Source organism: Octopus bimaculoides, chromosome 12 (genome assembly GCF_046866305.1).
Source record: "Octopus bimaculoides isolate indiv1 chromosome 12, ASM4686630v1, whole genome shotgun sequence".
NCBI lineage: Eukaryota > Metazoa > Mollusca > Cephalopoda > Octopoda > Octopodidae > Octopus > Octopus bimaculoides.
The window spans coordinates 19,564,835-19,579,759 of record NC_142939.1 but is presented as its reverse complement, the minus strand read 5'-3'; the positions used below and the strand labels follow the sequence as shown (position 1 = coordinate 19,579,759).

General features: G+C 34.9%; 1 protein-coding gene across 6 annotated transcripts in view; it reads right to left on the bottom strand.

The window, feature by feature from the left end:
- Positions 1-283, bottom strand: part of LOC106867898 (opioid-binding protein/cell adhesion molecule homolog) — a 630,312-nt gene extending 630,029 nt beyond the window's left edge. For 3 of the 6 annotated variants that reach the window (XM_089360859.1, XM_089360861.1, XM_089360862.1), the window contains exon 1: positions 1-282. This exon is cut by the window's left edge and continues 184 nt beyond it. The gene's annotated coding sequence lies outside the window, so the exon portion shown is untranslated. The other 3 variants (XM_089360860.1, XM_089360865.1, XM_089360863.1) reach the window with 2 other exon arrangements.
- Positions 284-14,925: the final 14,642 nt, after the last annotated feature.

Below are 14,925 nucleotides of genomic sequence, written 5' to 3'. Positions count from 1 at the left end.
AAATCTTTTGTACCTTTTTTTCCACTCTTTTTCTTTTTAACTATAAACCCAATACAGATAAAGCTGATGTCCTACACAAGCGCAGTCGAAATATTAGGTAAATTATATACTCGTATATATATATATATCCTTATGAAATCATGTATATTCATATAAAGATATATATATGATCATATACACGTATATGTACGTATATTTCTCCACTTTCTTTTAATATATATATATATATTTAATATACATATATATTCAATAAAATATAACTTTATGTATCAACATACGTATTCATATGTATATATATATATATATATATATATATATATATATATATATATATATATATGTATGTATGTATGTAGACACGTATTTAATTATTTATTTTCTCTTTTCAGTAATCCTTCCTTTCGATTTTCAATTACTCCAAGAAATATATTGTTGGTTTTCAATTTTCCAGTTTAAAATTCTTTTCTCTTAAAACTCCTTTCTCGTTCGAAATGCATTTATTATAATTATTATTAATTTTATTATTATTAACTTTTTTACTCTCTGTGTACTTAACTTTCCACCTTTATAATTCTTTCGTATTAATTACCTTTAATTTTCTTTTTTTTTTCTTTTCTTTTTGCTAATTATATTTTCTTAGAAATTAATTTTGTGGTTGAAGAATTAAATTTAACACAAGTGTGTGCGTTTATGCGTAAGTATATATATATATATATATATATAAATTTATACTGCTATGAATAAGGCTGCTTGTATTTTCATAATATCCAAGAATTTTCTTTATTTTTGCTGTTGTTTTTTTTTATGATTATTAATATTGTTATTATTTTTATTATTATTATTTCCTTTTAGTTAACACCTTTTAAAACGGGTGCAGAATAATTATTTGAGTGAATGAGTAAATTCTCCAGATTGCTCCAATCTTCGTTATAGATACATATATACATACACATATATATATATATTTATGTGTTCGTATATATATATATATATGTATATATATGCGGTATTTGGTCTGTATGTCCCAACGTTTGAGAGTTAAGAATACGTTAAGATCACTATCTTTCGCATCGGTATCAAATTCTTCATTAACTTCATTAGTAGTGACTTCCCAAAGAATATCGGTTAGGGGATCTTTTTATAAAGCTAATATTTCTTTAACCATGTTATATAGACTATCACACTAACTTTTTTAACCACTCTTCGTGCATGTATATACATATATATATATATATGTACATATATATATATATATATAGTATTACTCTTCACTTATTCTTCATAATTTTTGTGTGATAGTTTTAATGAATTCCAATACGATGGAACTTTCGCTTTTGTTTCATTTTTTTCTTCTTCTTTTCCGTATTTTTGCCTCTTTTCTGTCTGTACCCTTTGTGTGTTTTTTTTATTTATTTTAACGTAACTTTTTTACTTTTATTTTATAACCGCTTCCTTTTAGATTCCCGGTGCTTTGATTCCGTTCAACTTCGCCCTGCATATTTCTTCCCGTTATCCTGATTTAATCTTATTAATATTATTATTAATAATATTATTATATTACTTTTGTACTTTTTTCTGAAGTGTAGGTAATTTTTTTCTCTGTCATTAGAAAGCAAACGAATAAATCAAACAACAATTAATTAAATGCATTGAAAAAATACCAGGAAATAATATGTATATATATATCGCTTTCTTTTTGTGTGTATTTTTCTTTGTTGTAAATTCCGAGGTTTAAGATGTGTTCGGTTCGATTCGGTTCGGTCTTTTTTCCGGTCACTTGTCCGATTGTTTGTTCATTCGCTTGCTTGATATAACTGCTACTGTTACTGCTACCTGGCTGCTGCTGTTGTTATTGTTGTTGTGATAGTAATAGTAGTGGTGAATTTGGTGGTTGTCTATAGTTTTGCTTTTTTTTTTTATGATACTTGTTTTTTTTTTTTCCTTTTATATATAAATATATATATTTTTTTATTTATGTGTTTCAGCCAAGTGGCTATCAACCAGACCCGTCATAATGCATTTGGTTGCTCTTTATGGTCAATGAAAATTCCCCTCACAACACAACTGTGGTACCCCGCCAAAAGAATGTTTCCGTTCTCGTTATATGCCTTGTTCTGGGTGTCGCTATTCTTCTCCGCTCATCGTAGGCTAACTGGAATGGTTCTCTCATCTGTGTTGACTCTCACTTTCTCTCTCTCTCTCTCTCTCTCTCTCTCTCTCTAACACACACACTTCCGCTCCTTCATGTGTATGTATATATACACAAATATATATATATATATATATATATATATATATATATATATATATATATATATATATATATATATATATATATATATTCGCTCCTTCTCTATCAGTCTCTCTATCTGTTTATATGTCGCTTACTGTCTTCTTTTTCATTCTTTCATCATTACCTTCTCTCTTTCTTTCTATCCTTCTTTCCTTCTGTTTGTCTACCTACACATACATTCCCTCTCTTTCTCTCTCTCTCTCTCTCTCTTTCTCCCTCATGTATATTATTTGCTTCTCTCACTCTCTCTATATCTCTCCATATTTATATCACTTCTCTTTACCTTCATTTATTCAGTCTTTCTTTCTAATCATTCTTTCTATCTACTTTCACTATCTCTCTATCTTTCTTTCTCTCTCTCTCTCTCTCTCTCTCTCTCTCTGTTATTATACACTTTCCCAACATATACATGTTTTCGCCTCTCCCTACCACCCACCTAACACTATGTCCCTTAGACACTACTCACCCCCTCTCTCACATTTTATTACTCCTTCTCTCCTTCACCTACCCCTGTATTTCTCTCTTACAGTCTTCCCTCTCACACCCTCCCTCTCTTTCATTCAAATTACATTGTATCTCCGTCTTTCTCTTTCTTCGTTTCAACTCATTCGCTCTCTCTATCATAAACTTTGACACCTTTTCATTCACTTCGTCTGTCACACTCTCATCTCGTTCTCTACTACATCTGTTACTCTTCCCCTCTTTTATTAATTATCATTAAGATTAATTGTTTTTTTTTCTTCTTTTTTCTTGTTTTCTTTTTTAATTCTTCAAAATATTTCAAATTTTAAAAATTTTGCGTTTTGTTCTATATCAGTTCAACAATCAGTCTGCATTTTTACACACACTTGCATACGTATATACATACATACACACATACACACATACATAGACGCATACAGATATATACTCTTCTAATCTTTTACTTGTTACAGTCATTTGACTGCGGCCATGCTGGAGCACCGCCTTTAGTCGAGCAATATATATATATATATATACAAACATACATACGTGCATACATGCATACCTCTATGTGTGTGTTTGTCTGCATATATATATATATATATATATATATATGTGTGTGTGTGTGTGTGTGTGTGTGTGTGTGCGTGTGTGTGTATGTGTGTGTGTGTGTGTATAGATAGATAGATAGATAGATAGATAGATAAACAGAATGATAAACAGGCAGACAGACGGACATACATGGCTGGCGAATTGTTAAACTAACTGTAATTCCGATGATAAAATTAGCTTTCTATCTGTAGTGACAATATCTATCTATCTCTCTATCTATCTATCTATCTATCTATCTGAAATATGCTTATATGGGTGGTGTATCTGTGTGTGTGTCTGTGTGAGAGGGTGTATGTATGGATGCACAAATTTAAGGAAGCCAAATGCCTGCATATATATATATATATATATATATATATATATATATATATATATATATATATATAAACACACACACACGCACACACATGTACACACATATAAAGACTCCTACATGTATAAATATACATATATTGATAAATTGATCTTGGTATCGACTTTCTATCTATCTAGCTAGCTGTTTGTCACGTTTGGTTTTACTTCGTGCATTTTCGCGTGGTTTCTCATTCCTTCGAACCTCCACTCTTCTCACACTCTCCATCCTATTCTATGCCCTCACACATATTCGATCGACATGTAGTTTCGACTTTGCCACATCATACGCTCCCGTCTCTCTCCATCTCTATCTATCTATCTATCTATCTATCTATCTATCTACACACATCTTCCTTTCGTTCTGTATTTCTCTTTCTCTTAATCAAGATCTCTTTCGGTTTCACTGTCTTACACCATCTCATCACTTTCTCCCTATCTCTCTCTCTCTCCCTCTGTCTTTCAACTCTGTCTTTCTCTCCCTCTTTCTCACTTTCTAACAATCTTTCTTTCCGTTTCCTATTCTTTCTTCCCTTCTTTCTTACTCTATTGTTCATTCTATTTCTTAAGTATCTTTCGGATAACCTACCAATCCATACATACATATATGTTTGGAAGGTAGGCATATTGTTATACATACATACATGCATATATATACGTACGTATATGTACATATATATATTATATACATTCTCTTGTTTGTGCGCGTGTCTCTGTGCGTTGGACTAGGTTTGTCTATCTCACAATCTGTCTGACATTCTGTATTCGAATACAAGCACAACAGCACAAACACACGGACGTACACGTATGAGTCTGTCTCCCTTTGTTTCACATCTGTTGCAAAGCTCGTCTGTCTCAAATCTCTCTGCAGCCCTCTATGCCTTTGAGTACATATATATACATATACATGCACATCCAACCATTTATATATATATATATATATATATATATATATATATATATATATATATATATATATATATATATATATAAATATGCAATTCTACATACATTGAATATATATCAGCCTTTAACTTTATGCCTGCTTTTATATGTATATAAACATTTGTATACCTATCTCTGCCACTCTCTCTCTCTCTCCCCATGTGTGTGTGTGTGTGTGTGTGTATATATATATATATATATATATATATGTGTGTGTGTGTGTGTGTGTGTGTGTGTGTGTGTGTGTGTGTGTGTGTGTTATATGTACATCTATATATACACACAGATATTTTTATATTTTGCTTGTTTCAATCAATGAACTGCGACCATGCTGGGGCACTGAAAAAGAAACCGCTAAGCGGAGACAAACAATCAAACACAAAAACACTCGCGCGCACACACATATAAATAAACACACACACACACATATACACATATACATACATATGTGTATACACACACACACACACACTACGAGTTTCTTTTAGTTTCTGTCAGCCTAATCGGCCAGTGTTATAGTAAACACTCTCCCAAATTTCCACGTAGTAGGACCGAACACCGGAATTAAGTGTTTGAGAAGCAAACTTGTTATCCCACCCACACTCAGAAAAGATAGATAGATAGATAGATAGATAGATAGATAGATAGATAGATAGATAGATAGATAGATAGATAGATAGATAGATAGATAGGAAGGTGGGGATAGAATGAGAGAGTGTGTATGTCATAGATGGGAGGCAGACAGCTAAATACATATATCATTGTGTTACGTGTTCATAAGGAACGTGGTTTAGAAACTTAGAAAACAGACCTCTACAGCCGTAGGTGTTTACACACACACACATATATATACCCATTAATATTTTGATGGAATCTTTCTCAATATACGTGCACATACATACATTCATAGATACGTACAAACACACTGAAATAAAGGCACATTTTCCTAACTATGGAGTTCCGCTTCGTTCTATATTTCTGTTTGTCTTTCGAAGCTTCCGATATGTATTCTTGTGTATATAACGCGCGCGCACACACACACACATAGACATGCGCACGCTCATATATATCATATTTTTCTTTATGGTCGACTTGTTTCTGTCATTAGACCGCGGCCATGCTGGGGCACTGCCTTAAATAATTTTAATCAAATGAATCGAGCCAATTGTAAGGTCATTTTTTTCCTTTTTTTTTTTAAGCCTGGTACTTATTCTATAGGAAACTTTTGCCGAACCGTCGATTTACGGGGACGTAAATATACCAACATCCGTTGTGAAGTGGTGGTTGGGAACACAGAGAGAAAGATACACATACGCTCATGTACGCACACACGCACACATATATATACACACGTACACGATGGGTTTCTTTAAGTTTTTGTCTACTAAATCGAATCGCAAGGACTTGGTCCACCCGAAGCTACTGTAGAAGGCAGTTGGTGCCATGTTGTGGAATTGAACGCGGAACCATATGGTTCAGAAACAAACTTCTTACCACACAGCCACTCCTGGGCTATAACACACACACACACACACATACACACACACACACACGCACACACACACAAACCTTTTGTACATGTATTTGTGTCATTTCTGTAAGCATCTCCATACAGATGTATGTATAAACTTTTTTTTCTGTTCATAAAAACCAATCGGACACAAATAAATACTGAAAGATATTTATCTATCGATCGATCGATCGACCTTCATATAGGTGTATGATTGTGTGTGTGCGTGTCTCTGTGGGTGTGCATGTGGTGTTCATTTATATTTCTACGAATGCAACAGGACTCATTAAAGTGTATCGAATTTCATAAACTTTTATTTATGTTTCGTTACTAAATGAAATTCCTACATGGTCGACTTACTGACCAAGAGTTTCTCGTCCAGTCTCACATACTAGGCTGGTCATTAATTTCCCAAACACAATACCACAAAATCCTAGGCACTTGCATCCGTCCTATAGAATGACCAGCGCATCGATATATATATATATATATATATATATATATATATATATATATATATATATATATATATATATATATATATATATATATATATATATATATGCTGATACACTCGCACACACATACATAGCTGTATAGCTGTGTTGTGAGAGACCTCCTTCCAAACCACATGGTTTCGGGTTCAGTCCCACTGCGTGGCATCTTGGGCAAATGACTTCTACTATAGCCCTGGGCCGATTAAAGTCTCGAGTGTGGATTTGGTAGACAGAAACTGAATGGAGCCCCTCGTATATGTGTATGTGTGTGTGTGTATCTGAATTTGTTCCATTCTCCCCCCCCCCCCGCCACCGCCACTTGACACCCACTGTTGGTGTGTTTACGTCCTTGTAACGTAGCGGTTCGGGAAAAGAAATCAATGGAATAATAAGTATCAGGCTTTAAGAAAAAAAATAAGTATTTGGATCGATTCATTCAACTAAAACTCCTTCAAGGCGGTGCCCCAGCATGGCCGCAAACAAATGACTGAAACAATATGTGTATATATGTGTGTGAGAGTGAGAGAGCATTTAACTGCTTCCAAGTGGCTTCGTAGTCCTGCCCCGCCAATTTCTGATACTCTCAAGCCATGACGGTATAAACTTAGGAATGATGCTGGAAACGTTTCCTCCTCAAAGCTTACCTTCCGTATTCGTCCGTTTTTATTTTCCATCATTCTTTCCTTTGCTTTCAGCTGTTGCTCGATCGTTTTCATACATGTGCGTTTGTGTGCGTGTGTGCGCGCACGCGCACGCGTGTGTATGTGTGTGTGTGTGTGTATGTTTGGGTGTGATAGATATACATATGCTTGTGTGTATGTGTGAGTGTGTGTGTATTCGTAATTATATGTAATTCTATAACCCGTATAAAAGTATTTATATATATATATATATATATATATATATATATATATATATATATATATATATATATATACATACATACACACACACACACACACACACACACACACACACATATATGTATGTATAATCTTTTACTTCATTTCATTCATTAGCCTGTGGGCATAGGGCGGCGAGCTGGCAGAAACGTTAACACGCCGGGCGAAATGCTTAGCGGCATTTCGTCTGTCTTTCTTTAGGTTCTGAGTTCAAATTCCGCCCAGGTCGACTTGGCCTATCATCCTTTCGGGGTCGATAAATTAAGAACCAGTTGCGTACTTGGGTCGATCAAATCGATTGGCCGCCTTCCAAAAAATTTTGGCCCTTGTGCCTAGTGTAGAAAAGATTAGACTGTGGCCATGCTGGGGTACCGCCTTCATACTGGGACACCGCATATGTGTGTGTGTGTGTGTGTAGGTATGCATAGACACACACAGTGCATGGCTAGTATGATTTCTCTAATTATCATCCGACACCCGCGATCCACCCCTTCGACACTTTCCTTAATTTTTTTCATTTTTCTTTTCTTTTAACCTGCATTTTTTTTTGTAAGCTTTTTTCTCGACTGACTTCCTTTATTTCTTCCATCTAAGTTCTCCTCGTCACTATCATCATCATCATCATCATCATCATCATCATCATCATTACCTGCTCCTCCCCCCCTCTTATCCAACCACCTCCGCCAGCCTAACGTCTTTTTATTCTCATACATTCATTGACTGCTGGATTGAAGGAATCGATGCACTATCGGACGTTAAATGCACACTTCAGCATCATCATCATCATCATCATCGACAACAACAAGGCGGGCTGGCAGAATCGTTACCGCGCCAGGCAAAATATTTAGCGGCAATTCGTCTGTTTTTAAGTTCTGAGTTCAAATTCTACCGGAGTCGACTGTGCTTTTTCCATTCTTTCAGGATCGATAAAATAAGTACCAATAGAACAATAGAGTCGAAGTAATAGATCTACCCCTTCGCCTAAAATTGCTGACCTTATAGCAAAATCTAAAACTATTATTATTATTATTATTATTATTATTATTATTGTTGTTGTTGTTGTTGTTGTTGTGGCGAGCTGGCAGAAACGTTAGCACGCCGGTCGAAATGTTTAGCGGTATTTCGTCCGTCGCTACGTTCTGAATTCAACTTCCGCCGAGGTCGACTTTACCTTTCATCCTTTCGGGATCGATAGATTAAGTACCAGTTACGCACTGGGGTCGATGTAATCGACTTAATCCCTTTCGAGGTCGATAAAATAAGTACTTTTTGAGTACTGGGGTTAATGTAATCGACTAGCCACCTTTCACATAATTTCAGGCTTTGTGCCTATAATCGAAAGGATTATCATTATTATTAATGCGGCAAGCCTAGCGGTATTTCGCCCGTTCATAGTATAATTTCTGCCGAGGAAGACTTTGCTTTTCATTCTTTCGGGGCCGATTAATCAAGTACCAGCTGAACACTGGTGTCAACATAATTGACTCGTCCTCTCCCTGAAATGCTGCCCTTGTGGCAAAACTTGAAATCATTATTATTAAGGCGTCGTGCTGGCAGAATCTTTAGCTTATCAAACAAAATGCCTAGCGGCGTTTCGTCTGTTTTAACAGAGTTCGAATGTTTTAACAGAGTTCGAATGTTGCCTTTGGTAACTAGAGTTTCCGAGGATATGTGAGGTGCCTGCACTCATTCTATGCAGTTCTCTTCTGCTAAGAAGCGTTTTCTAAATGTCTTTTCCACATCTCTTGTATTGTGTTATTTTCTATTTACAATTTTTTTTAAAAATATACATATACGGATGTAAACGACCTACCACCCCACTTTTCCGATTCTTTATGTTCTGAGTTGAAATCCAACGAAAGTAAACATCCCTGTTCACCTCTCGGGGAGGGGGGTCAATAAAATTCGTCCGGTGTATTGGTAGAATGACTAAAGCGTTGGTAAGAATGATTCGAAATATTTTTCCCGGCAGATTACGTTGTGAATTCAAATCGCGCAAAGGTCAATTTTCGCCTTTCCTCCATCCGGGATCGATAAAATAAAGTGCCAGTTAAATACTGAAGGTAAATGGAATTCATGAAGTCCCCTTCTTTCCCAAATCTTGGTCTTGTGTCCAAATCAGTAACCATGAAAGTTGTCGCGCTCGCAAAATCATCTGCGCGTCGGACAAATGCTTAGTGATCTTTGCGTCGAATTCGATTTCCGCTGTACACAAGTTTGCCCTTTACTCTCCCGGGGTCAATAAAGTAAAGTACCGTTCAAGTACAAGGTTGTCGGCATCAACTAATATCATTCTCCTAAAACTGCGTGATTTGTACTAAAATCTGAAACAATTATAATTATTACTAATTCCAAAAATGTGGCGTGTTGGCTGAATCGTAAACATGCCTGGCAAAATGCTTAGCGTCATTTTGTCTGTCTTTACGTTCTGAGTTCAACTTCCGCCGAGGTCGACTTTGCCTTTCATCCCTTTAGGGTACATAAAATAAGAATCGCTTGGTCACTGGAGTCGGTAAAATGAAAACCAGTTGATAACTAGGGTCGATAAAATAAGAACCAGCTTGTCACGGGAATCGAAGTAATCGATTTCCCCCTCCTCCAGTATTATTGGCATTGTGTAAAAATTTGAAACCATTATGGGTAATTCCAATAAGGCGTCGATCATGGCAGAATCGTTTGGGCGCCGTAGAAAAATGCCCCTCAAATTTTCTTCCGATTCATTAAAATCCGAGTTCTAATGCTGTGTGAAACGTCTTTGTCTTTCGTTCTTTCGGGGTCGATAAAAAAGAAAACGTACAAATTGAACGCTGGGGAAGATGTAACTGATTACCCACCCCCTCAAAAACATTTGCTGGTCTCGTGCGAAAATTTGTAAGAAGTATTATCGATTCCAGTATTATTGTTGCAAAGTTATAAACATTTTGTGCTTATTAATCTATCAAATCGAATGAGAGTCTGAAAAGAGAATAATTGCATGCTAAATGCTAATGTAGTATTTGTGTTCATCTGTCTTCCCTTCAAGGTTCAAATCCCGCAGGAGCCAACTAAGTTTCCATTTCCATTCCGGCAAAACATTTAAAAATAAATAACAACACCACGCTGGGACCGATTCCAAAGACATTACCAATCCATTAATAATAAATTCTATAACAATTTTCTTTCCTTCTCCGTCACTTTATATATTTTGTTTCCTGTCATTTAAAGGTTACAAATAAATATGTATGTAGACATGAAACACGCAGACGTACACAACAAAACGTACATACACATACCCGCAAACACACATAATCATGCGTAATCATCTTTTGCATTCTGTCCCTCCCTCCTCCCTCTCTCTCTCTTCTTCTCTCACATTTACTACATCTATGTTTATCACGGTATCAGGGTTATTGACCAGACTATCGGATTTTGTTATACATTGCTGGTCACAATGCACTTCGCATTGTTTCCGCTTTCGAATGTCACTTCTCGGCTGCCTAGGCGAGAAGGCCAAAGTTACTCCTCACATCTGAAGGCTAATCCGTCGCAGGGTGACCCATTTTACAGTTGAGTTGACTTGGGCAATTTATAATGAAGTGTTTTGCTCAAGAACACAACGCGTAGCCCGGTCCAGGAATCGAAACCACGATCTCACAATCGTAAGTGCATCACCCCCCCCCCCCCAATATCAAGCTGGTACAATAAAGGTTTTTTTGCACGTGATTTAGACTAGTCCAGTAATATTGTTCAGAGTTTAGCCAATGTATTTTTTTTCTTTTGTTTTATGTCTCATTAGAAGTTCCTTTTATGTGGAGGCGCAATAGCCCAGTGGTTAGGGCAGAGGACTCGCGGTCATAGGATCGCGGTTTCGATTCCCAGACCAGGCGTTGTGAGTGGTTATTGAGCGAAAACACCTAAAGCTCCACGAGGCTCCGGCAGGGGATGGTGGCGAACCCTGCTGTACTCTTTCATCACAACTTTCTCTTACCCTGTTTCTTTTGCGCCTTTAATCAAAGGGTCAGCCTTGTCACACTGTATCACGCTGAATATCCCCGAGAACTACGTTAAGGGTACACATGTCTGTGGAGTGCTCAGCCACTTGCACGTTAATTTCATGACCAGGCTGTTCCGTTGATCGGATCAACTGGAACGCGCGTAGTCGTAAGCGACGGAGTGCCAACAACAACAACTTTAGGCGGGCAGTTGCACAGTTGAGGACCTCTTAATATCGAATGTGATTTTGAAGGTGGTATATTTGGAAGCTGACAATATCTAACTAACAGTTCGTGTATTAAAATGCTCTCTAATGCTGAAGTTTAGAACAGGATTTTCCATATGTATTGGATAGTATATATCTCTGTCTCTCTTCCGCATGCAGGATATTAGAGACACAACATTTTCAAATATTCCTTTTAACAGAAGATATTTTTCCTTTTAACCAAAGGCTTTTAACTAAACGTATTTTACTGGTGAAAGCTCTTATATGAGACCGGATTAGTTAGGAGGGAAAAGTTGTGAGCGGTAATCTAACCTGCGCAGAACTCAGATCTTTCAATAAAGAAGGCTTGTAGAATCAATCCTATGAGACGTCGGCATTTACAGGTCAGTTTGGAGATGTTGCTAATGCAATATACACCATTCGACATGATTACTTCTTAGTCTTGTATGTCATTAGCTCTTTGAATCATTCTGGCGTCAAATATTGTGATTTGTGTATATTACCTCTGTAACAAAAACTGAAGTTTCGATGTATTAAATTTCATATTGTTTTAAACCATCCATTAATAAATGAGGTATAACTCATTCTAGAGAGGGTCAGTACCTTCTGGTGTTTGGATAGCCATTGATATTTTTGCATCACCGGCGTAACTCATTATTTTGGTTAAGTGCACTTGTGATAGGATAATGATAAATCATAATATTCCTATAGATCTTTACCTGAGGCATACCACTTATTACAGCTGACTTTGCAGAGAGAAAACCATTTCCGACCACAGATTGGCTCCTACCATTTAGAAAGTCAAAGAACAATTTTCTGAGTTCTCCTGTGATACCAAGATCCCTTAACTTATGACAGATGATTCCACGAACAATCTTCTCGAATGTCTCAACAAAATCAATGTATATGCAGTCAGTGTCCTTTCCCCTCAAGAGATTATTAACAATAATAGTGTTATGGCGCTGTAATAGTTGTGAAAGGCAAATTCGTTCAGTCCGAACACCATACTGTATATCATCTACCAGGTTGTTTTCCTCAAGGTATGTGATAATTCTCTTTCGCACAATGCGTTTGATAATTTTCGATATGTGAGATGCGAGAGAAACAGGTCTCTAATTTTTAGCTTCAGATCCACTACCTTCCTTTGTGTATAGGTGTTACTATTGTGTTTTTCAGTAGTTCTGAAAATTCACCTGTATCTAGCGACTTTTGAAAGTGTACCTTTAATAGTTTTTCGAGTCTGATTTTGCATGTTTTTAGTAGTACGGCTGGGAGACTATCTGGTCCAGATGCTGAGTTTGAATCTAGGTCATTATCTGTAAGTATATCATCTTCCACCATATCATTAATTTTGGGATGTGTCTCTGCAGTTATGTTCTGGGGATCAAAGAATTCATTTAGCTCATAAATTATTTTGTGAAATATATGTAGGGAAAATACAGTGTCATAATATCAAAAATGTGCATATTTCTGATGAATCATTTCTGTTGAATCATTCTGTTGAATGAAAGGCAAAGTCAACCTCGGTGGTATTTGAATTGGGAACATGGAGAGCCAGGAGAAATGTCGTAAAGCATTTTGTCAAACGTACTAATGATTTTGCCGGTTTGCTGCCTAAACATATGTAATATAGGTTATAAATTTTGGTCCAAGGCCAACAAGTTCGGATTGAGGGGAGAAGCCGTTTACATCAACTCTAGTGGTCAGCTGGTGCTTATTTTATCGATCCCGAAATGATGGAAGGGAAGTCGACCTCGGCAGAATTTAACTCGGTGCATAATGATCCGTCAAATGTAAATAATGTAAATAATGAACTTAGCTGTGATTATAAACCATAAGAATATAAACGTAGTATCTCCATGTATTCTATGCCCATGTTTTTTGTCTGCCGCCACTCACGAACGAGATACCTATATCCTTCTATCAACAGCATAGTGTGTTCAGTTCCCATATAAAGCAGTCACGAATTCAGCTATTATTGTGGATGATAGTTTAAGCTGCATACTTACGCTTTAGCGAGTCATCGTTTATTAAACAATGTTTTATGCATAACAGAATTTATCAAGTGAACTATTGTGAATTTAAATGTTAGAAATCTTATAAGAATATGAATTACAAGAGTTCGTACGCGAGAGTAACAGAATACATTCCCATACGTTTGTATTCGAGGCGTGGATTTCTAACAAAGGATCGGATCCCATCCGTCATTAAATAATGCTCAGAGTCAAAATATTTCTCTTCATGAATAGTATAAAGCACAGTGGAGACTTGCTGAAAATATAAGCAGAAATAATACATGTGTGTGTATAGATAGATGATATATATACATGTATACAGACATATACACGTGTGTGTATACACACGCGCACACACACACACACACACACACACACACAGAGAGACATATATATATATATATAAATATATATATATATATATATATTTATATATATATATATATATATATTTATATATATATATATATATAAATATATATATATATATATATATAAATATATATATATATATATATATAAATATATACTACTGTGACTGGCGGCATATATACATATAGTTACCAGATAAAAACAACGTCCATATACACACCCGCCAAATCCACCCCATATATATATATATATGTATGTATATATATATACATATATATATACACATACACTTATGTGAGTGGCGATTTTATATATATATATATATATATATATATATATATATATATATATATATATATATATATATATATATATATATATATATACATATATATATATATATATATATATATATATATATATATATATATATATATATATATGTATATATATATATATATATATATATATATATATATATGTATATATATATATTTATATATATATATGTATATATATATATTTATATATATATATTTATATATATATATGTATATATATATATTTATATATATATATATATATATATGTATATATACTATATATGTATATATATATATATGTATATATATGTATATGTATATATATATGTATATATAGATATGTATGTATATGTATATATATATATGTATATATATTGTATATATATATATATATGTATATATATATATATGTATATATATGTATATACATATATGTATATACATA